This window comes from Ornithodoros turicata, chromosome 5 (genome assembly GCF_037126465.1).
Source record: "Ornithodoros turicata isolate Travis chromosome 5, ASM3712646v1, whole genome shotgun sequence".
NCBI classification, from domain to species: Eukaryota; Metazoa; Arthropoda; class Arachnida; order Ixodida; family Argasidae; genus Ornithodoros; species Ornithodoros turicata.
Genome location: NC_088205.1, coordinates 24,729,222 through 24,737,953, shown reverse-complemented (window position 1 = coordinate 24,737,953; position 8,732 = coordinate 24,729,222).

Genomic DNA, 8,732 nt, shown 5'->3' with positions numbered 1-8,732 from the left:
ACACAGGTCGCAGAACCGGCACCACTCTTCGACGTCCCGCTTGTACTCCACCCAGTAGTACCGCGCTCGGACTTTTGCCAGTGTCTTGTTCACGCCGAAGTGGCCCCCCGCAGCGCTGCTGTGAATCATCTTCAAAACTTCCTTTCTAAGGGCTGCTGGCACTATGAGTTGACGCTCGGCAGTTCGCCCATCTGCGGACTCCCACCTGCGGAAAAGGAGGCCGCCGTGCAGTTCGAGCGATTCCCACAGCGACCAGTAGCTCTTTAGCTGCTCAGACTGACGGGACACTTCCTCCCACGGTGGCCGCGCTTCCAAGCGATGACAGGGCCGGTGTTATCGTCGGCTTCCTGCGCCGCCCTCATGGTCTCGCGGTTGGCTTCGGAGTCGACTCCCACTGCGCAGGCCGCTCGCGTCGGCATTCGTGTGATCCCGACCTCGACGGTGTTTCGCAGTGAAGTCGTACTCTTGCAGTGTCTGTAGCCAGCGCGCCACCTGTCCCTCCGGATTGCGAAAGGAGAGAAGCCACTGTAACGCCGCATGATCTGTCCTGAGAGTGAAGTGACGCCCGTATAGGTAATGGTGGAAATGCTGTACCGCCTTGACGACTGCTAGCAGCTCCCGCCGTGTAACACAATAGTTTCTCTCAGGCTTACGGAGCGCCCTGCTAAAGCATGCAATTATCCTCTCTTCACCGTCTTGCACTTGCGATAGGACAGCCCCTATGCCGGTCAGGCTTGCATCAGTGTCGAGGACAAACGGAGTATTTGGAAGGGGAAATGCAAGGGCAGGCGGCGACGACAGGCAGGACTTCAGCTGGAGGAACGCCTGTTCGCACGGTGGTGTCCATTTGAAATTCTGTCCCTTGTCCAACAGTTGGTAGAGGGGGTCTGCAATCTCTGCGAAACGTGGGACAAAGCGACGGTAATACGAACAGAATCCGATGAATGTTCTGAGGCTGGGTTTGTCCCTTGGAGCAGGCCAGGACTGGATGCAGTGAACTTTGGCAGAGTCGGCTTGTACACCAGCTGCTGACACGAAGTGTCCGAGGTATACGACGGAGGGCTTTAGAAAGTTGCACTTTTTCGGGTTGAGTTTGAGGCTCGCCGTACGTAGTCTCTGAAACACCCGGCGCAGGCGATCGATGTGTTGGTCGAATGTCCTGCTATGCACGATGTCATCGATGTAAACCAGGCATACCTCGGGAGGAAGGCCGGCCAAGACAGTTTCCATAAGTCGCTGGAAGGTAGCAGGCGCATTACATAAGCCGAATGGCATCACTTTAAACTGCCAAAGCCCACGGCCGGTGGTGAACGCAGTCTTTTCCTTGTCCTCGGGAGCAACCTCCACCTGCCAGTAACCGCTGCGCAGGTCCAATGTAGAAAACCATGCGGCTCCAGCAAGGGCATGCAGGGTGTCGTCGATGCGCGGCAGAGGGTACGAGTCCTTCTTGGTAACGTTGTTCAAGCGCCTGTAGTCCACGCAAAACCGTGTGGAACCGTCCTTCTTTTTAACGAGCACTATAGGGGAGGCCCACGGGCTGGACGATGGCTCGATGACATCTTGATCCCTCATGTCGCTGATCAGTTTGTCGACCTCCTTGAAACTTGCCAGCGGAAGTCGTCTGGGAGGCTGCTTTATAGGGGAAGCTGTCCCGGTGTCTATGTGGTGCAGGGCTGCCGTTGTTCTGCCGAGATCTGCCGCTGAGAACGAGAAGACGTCGCGGAATTCCTGGAAGAGTGCACGTGCCTTCTCCGCCTGGTCCTGCGTCAGCGGCGGTTGGGAACCCTCGATCAGCTCATCGATGTAGTGCAGTAAACTTGTATTGTGCTCCATGGCAGCAGGAGGAGGCGCATGACCCCCGGCCCTCTCTTCTGTGAACTGTATCTCTACAACTTGGGAACACTGCCCCAGGCGTTGTCCACGCCGAAGCACAATTGGTGAGGGAATTGCGTTAAGAACGCGAACTGGTACTGCTCCTTCGCCATGATGGACGAGACCGCGGGCGATCATGAGCCCAGCGCTCGGGGGACCTTCCGCACAAGGCTCGACGACACAGGCGTTCGGGGCTTGCCCTGACGACATCCGTCCCGGTATAAGTAGTTGCGCGTAGAGCGGCACCGTGACGGTGCGGCGACACACGACGTAGGAGGGGTCCGCGTCAGGGTCCCTACACGAGCGGAGGGCCAGTTGCCGGTCACCGAGGAGGAGGGTACCATCTCGGAGGTTCAGCACGCAGTTGTACTCCTTCATGAAATCGTAGCCCAATATACAATGATCCGTGATGTTGGCTACTAGAATGGCACGCCGAAATTCATGTCCCGCAATGGACAAGCAAACCGTGGCGACCCCTTCCACTGGTACGGTGTCCCCAGCAACCGTGCGTAGATTTTCCTGAGGTGACGAGTGCAGCGTCACCTGGTCTCCTTTCGGGAGACTAGCCAGGAAAGACGAGCTGATGAGGCTTATCGTCGCACCAGTGTCAACTAACATCCTACAGTACTGTCCATTCACTTGTCCATCCACATAGAAACCAGCAGTCGAGGGCGCTTTCTGAATAATCTTGAGAGCTGGGCGACGCCCGGTACGCCCAGCTGATCTTAGTTTCCCGACCCCCCGGTGCCACCACGCCGCCCGCGGCCGCGCCTGAACCTAGTGCGTCCTGGGTCACGCATTGGTGGGACAGACGCGTCGCAGGTGGCCTCGGCCTCCGCAGTTCCAGCACGTGGGTGGCTGCGCAGCCCGTATGTCGTACCACGGTGTCGGTGAGGTAGCACTGTGGTCTTCCACTTCGTCCAGCACACTTCGAGCTAAGGCCTGGGTCGTTCTGGCTGCCTTCTTGGCCGCGTCCACTTCCAGCGCACGGGTTAGTGCAGCCCGCAGCCCGGTCGAGCCCGCCAGTCGAACGCCCTGCTGAACGTCGGGGTCGGCTATAGCGTCGACGAAGTATCCCACGGCGACGGTGTCGACGACATCTTGGGCGCAGTCAGCAAACACTATTCGCACTTTCCGCTCAATATCATACGCCAACTCGCTCAGAGATTCCTTTGACAGCTGGACGCGGCTCCTGAGTTGGGCGTGGTAGAGGCCCCGCTGATGACGGTCCCCGAAACGATGCTCGAGGGTTGCGATCAAGTGTGAGTAGCTACGGCGCTCGGATGCAGACAGCGCTTGAAGGACAGAGAGCGCGGTGCCTCGTAAGGAAGAGACGAGGTGGCTCGCCCGCTGCTCGCTAGTCCAGCCATTAGCGTCCGCCACGACTTCGAACTGAGCTAGATAGTCGCTCCAGGGCGTTTCCCCGTTAAACTTGTCTGGCTTTGCGGTCCCACCGGTAGAGGCGCCGGCAGGTCCACGTGGCACGCTGACCGGTCTTATGGCGTCCGTGCTCTCCGCCCCATGCTCCACCGACGTAGGGGCCCGCGTATCACCATCCCCGTGTGGCCGCTCTTGTGGCCGGTCCTGTGGTGGACACATCATCGAAGCAAATTCGGCTCGCATTTGCTCCATCATTCCGCGCATGTTCTCACGAAGGAGAGTCTGCAGCTGCTCCTGCGTGACGAGCCCCGTAACTTCAGATCGCTGGTCAAGGGGCGCCGGTGGTGGTGATCGCTTTCGTCGGCGAGGGGGCATACTTGGGGTGTCCCGAAGTATCCCACTTCTGACACCAAATGTTACAGGTTACAATAGGTCTGAGTACAATATAGTCCTTGCAGTCCTAGTTCCACAGCTCCACCGTTCGTGGTCCCGTGCCCCCAGTTGCCTGTCTCGGGTCACGTGCCCGTTTGCACAGCCGTCATCGTCTTCGGCTCCGCAACAATATATATATATATATATATATATATATATATATATATATATATATATGTGTGTATGGGTGTGTGTGTGTGTGTGTGTTTTCTTCCTGTCTTCATGCCTGCACATATCTCTCGTCAAGATGCCGCATTAGTTCATCGAATGCGCCTCGACGTGGCCTTCACAGCACAGTGGCGTCACCGCTTCAGACAAGTTGCCCCTCCCCACTGCGGTGCTGTTGAAGATCTCGAGCGCATTCTTCTCCATTGCCCACACAACCAACCTTCCCGAACCGTACTCTCCGCATCCCTCAACGAGCTAGACTCCCGCCCCCTGTCTCTCTCACAAAATTGCTTGGTCCCTGGCTACATCTAGCACACCAACGCTCTGCCCTCAAGGCTCGATCTCTTCACCTTTCTGGATACCACAGGACTTCGATCCTTATTGTGAAAGGGCTCATTACTTCATTCCCCGCATCACCACCAGCAATGGGGTAGAGTATCGCCCCCGGCGATGAAACTCCCCACCCATCATCCCGTAATAAAGTTGTTGTTGTTTTTCTTCGTCTTCCTTTTTGCGGCGTAGCGCAGCCAGTGGAGGACAGCTCAATTGTTGTGGTTGTGCTTGTACATAACTTTAACTCCATTCTCATATCTCACACCTAATGTTTTGCGTCTAATGGGGTAGTGTACTGTTCTCCAGTGGTGAATCACCCCAGGTCATAGTCACGATTTGTTTGTTGTTGCTGTTGTTGTTATAATACATTGCTGCACGCTGGGACCCCACCACTCTCTTGATTATTGCTGTGGAGGGTGGGGGGGGGGAGATGTTTATTTAAAAAAAGAAGAGGAAAGGTTAGTCAAGCAAAGAGCCGACTTGGTATTCTAAAAATGCGCGGTAGGCACAATAGCATGCGCATGCGTATTTAGGCAGGGTATGTTGCTATGTACATACAAATGTCAATATCTGCACCACTACACGTAGTGAAATATGACTAGTACAACAAATACCGAGCTCTATTCAAAGCTCACCGTACGAGCTCGAAAGAGGAAACAAAACCGACGCACGAAAAGAGCAAATGTGGTGGACAGACGAAAGAAGGGACCCCTACTGGTGTCTATCGACGTCACCACCCGCACAGTGACGTTTCTTCGGTAGTCATCAAGTGCCAACCGGGCATTAAACCGCGCATCTCCGTGACTATGCTGACATCTGTTGTGGTGCACCGTTTCTTTTCTTTCTATCTTTTTTTTCTTTTTTAAGTCCGCGATTCCTTTCTACGTTGCGTTGTCGTTCTCTTCGCTGTCGAGACGTGTGACTCGAAGGTAATCGTAATTTTAAACTCCAAAATGAACTCTCCTCATTTTACCTTTCCTTTCAAGCATCGCGAAAATCGATCGGCCCTTGTTTCACAATGTGTCTAGACACCGTCGCATGGTTAATAACTTTTCTCGAGTTACGAAGTGCATGTATAACATCTTCCGAGTAACGTTGATTAATTTCGGATCACTAAAGAACATTATGCCTTTTCAAGCGCACCAGCTATGCCGTCGCGCCTTAATACGGCCCGGAAAGTTACGCAAACATTATCCATCCATTCTATCGACGATATTATCCATGTTAAACGAGCTTATGTTTGCTCAGACGCACTTGCAAACTTTTCCCGCGACCTTTCGGTTGCTTGTGGATGCGGACCTTTTGTTTGAAATAAAGCAATTCGATCCCAGGTGAATTAGTCTGAACCTAACACCTCATTTCTTTTTCGTTTACCACTCAATCGATTAAAGAAAAAGAAATAAAACAAAAATACAAATAAATAAATTAAAAAGAAAAAGAAACCCGCCTTACAGGGAGCCCAGGAAGCCCGTATCACGCAGAAAGCGGAGCACCGCTTTTGTGACACTCCACTGGCTAGCTCGCTGCACGGGGCCAAGGAGTGTTGCGAGGGAAACGTCCGTGCACCCAAGCTCTGAGAGGCGTTACCAGAGCAAGGCCGGATGATGAAGGTGACGCCGACAATGGAGGAGCTGCTGGGGGATGTCGTCTTTACGGCGCAGCAGGGGTAAGTATGAGACGGGCGGAAGCGGCCCATTTTGAAGAGGAGTGAACGGGTGAGGGCAACGTTCAACCAAAGACGATGTAGAAGGAACTCTTCTTCGCCCGTACAGCAGCAGCTAATGACAACCTCCAGTGAGGGGCCAACGGACTACAGGAATGCATGAAGTCGGATAGCGTGTACGAGAAACTGATGCGTGCCGTCATTACTTGGGATGAAAATCTAGGCACTGTCTAAAGCCCGTATATAGCTAGGAAATGTGGCTGGTACAGACAAGAGAAATCCCTAAGCCGGTTTTTATCAGCCATGTTTGTCACCATGAAGGGGGACAGAGTGCAGGAAGTTCAACACGCACTTCTTCTACACTCAGGGCCGGCTCTACGCATGTGCTGCTAGTGCGGCCGCACCGGGCCCCGCACTCCGAGGGTCCCCGCGCCCTTGGCGAATTCCAATCCCGAAGTTAGAAAGCATCTTGCTGGATTAGTCGCCGTAGGGAATAGCACTGTGGAGAGCCTAACAGAGCTACTAAAAACCACAATCACGGAGCTTGCTCTGGACATGAATATCTGTCCGAACGAGCTTTCAGCGATCGTATAGTCATGGAGACGAGTCACCGTCGTCTGCGAGTAGTGATTAAACGTCCCCACGTAATAAATGGGAAACTTTACAATAAAGCGGTAAACGGTCCCACAACTTTCTCAACACTGATTTTCCGGAAAGCGCGTTGCACTTTTTTCTACACGTTCAGGTCTGGAGCCCTGCGCGGATGAGATTTTTGGCATCCGACCCGCATCCGCGCACACGTTACCAGCATTGGATCCGTATCGGCAGCATACACAACAGTTTACATCCGCATTCGATCCGCAAAGCAAAACGCACTACCGCAACCGACCGCAATATCCGCACGTTTCGAAGGACGCGTAAAGACAGCCGGAAGCATGTTGGTATAATCTCGGATGCCTTCATGCTGTCGCGGAGGGACCCACGAAGACAAGCAAAAGTAAACCTTTCAACAAACGCGATATGGAGAGACTTCTGGAACGCGTGGAACGCTACCTCGTCGGTGCTCGCGCGGTTCGAGACGCCAGAATGCCTCCTCCCCCGTCTTGGCCATGCATGGTCAAAGGTGAACCCGAGCATGCATTCGCTCTCGGAGCGCAATACAAATAAATTGCTGGTGGAAAAATTACAGCACGCGGTATATCCGCATCCGATCTGCTACCGATCCGCTGCCTTCGCAGCCACATCCGACCTCGAGCAATCGCATCCGATCCGCACACCGCAGAAAGTGCTACATTTTCATCCGAATCCGCAAGTATGTTGCGGATATCCGCAGATGGGGGGGTGCAGGGCTCTATTCAGGTCTACAGGTTCCAAGTTAGCTGCAATAATTTGGGAGTTTTTGAATTCGCTGAACGGCGATTCGCAGTAGCAGACGAATTCTGACTTTATATATCCACGTAGCGAAGGAGGGAGAGGAGGCAATAAGCAGGCCTTCTGTATCTACGAGGGGTGTTCAAGTCAAACCGGGACTTTTCAGTTTTCGCAAAAGTAAAATGAACTTACAGGCGAGCAATTAGATTTGTTTTTCAACGTGATCTCCAGCTGCACAAATGCACTTGTCCCAGCGTTTCACGAGGGCTTGGATGCCAGCAGCGTAGAAATCCTTACCGACGCGTAACACTTATGATCGGACCGCATTCTTGACCTCGTCGTCGCAGCTGAAGTGGCGGCCCCCAAGGAACGCCTTCAGTGACCGGAAGAGATGGAAATCGCCGGGGGCGAGGTCTGGACTGTAAAGGGGATGTGGCAGCAACTCCCAGCCAAGATCCTGTAAGGTGCGTGTCGTGAGATGCGCGGTATGCGGAAGTGCATTGTCGTGTAGGAGGAGGACTCCCCTGGTGATAAGGCCCGACCGCTTTTGCTTCAGCTACCTTATGCACATCCCTGAGAACCTGGCAGTAATATGCACTATTGATAGTGGTACCACTGGGCAGAAAATCAACATGAACAACGCCAGCCTTGTCCCAGGAAACCGTGGCCATGGCCTTACCCGCAGCCGGGGTGCTTCGGAACTTCTTGGGAGCTGGCGAGCCCGGATGCTTCCACTGTTTTGATGCGCGTTTAGACTCAGGAGTGAAATGGTACACCCACGCTTCATCGCACGTGATGATTCGGTCAAGGAACGGCTGTCCTTCAGTGTCGAAACGGTACCTTAGCTTTTGGGAGATTTCTTGTCTTCTCTGCCGCTCAAACAAGGAGAGCTGCCTCGGGACCCAACGGGCACTAACTTTTCGAAACTGGAGGTGTTCATGAATGATAGTGTTCAACGTTCGCACAGAAACGTCCGTCTTTCGAGCGAGTTCGAGACATGTTATCCGTCGGTCCTTTAGGATCAGGCGCTCCACAAGTTGGATGTTCTCAGGAACTCTGGCACTGGGCTCTGAGCCGCCTCGGCAAGGACTGTCCTGCACTGATGCACGGCCGTCTCGGAACCGTTTGCACCACTCAAACGCTATGCTGCGGCTAAGTGTATCGTGGCCATACTGAGCCTGAAGTCTTCTGCGAATTTCAGATGACTTTACGCCTTCATTCACGAGAAACTTCATGACAATTCGCTGTTCGATGTGCGCGCTCACCTCGTTGTCGGCCATCTTGTCCAGCACGTGTCTTCTGTTTTGCACAAACTTTGGACTACCACGTGGTGAACGCAGAGGCCTGTCGCGTGTGAAAATGACGAAAAAGAAGCAGCGCGAGCCATTTGTACACTCAGGAGACAGAAAGTCCAGGTTTGACATGAACACCCCTCGTATGAGACGTTGGTCGAGCACATCTACTCCATAAAACATGGCTGTGTTCGTGTGTGTTTCGGAATGAATTACTGTTG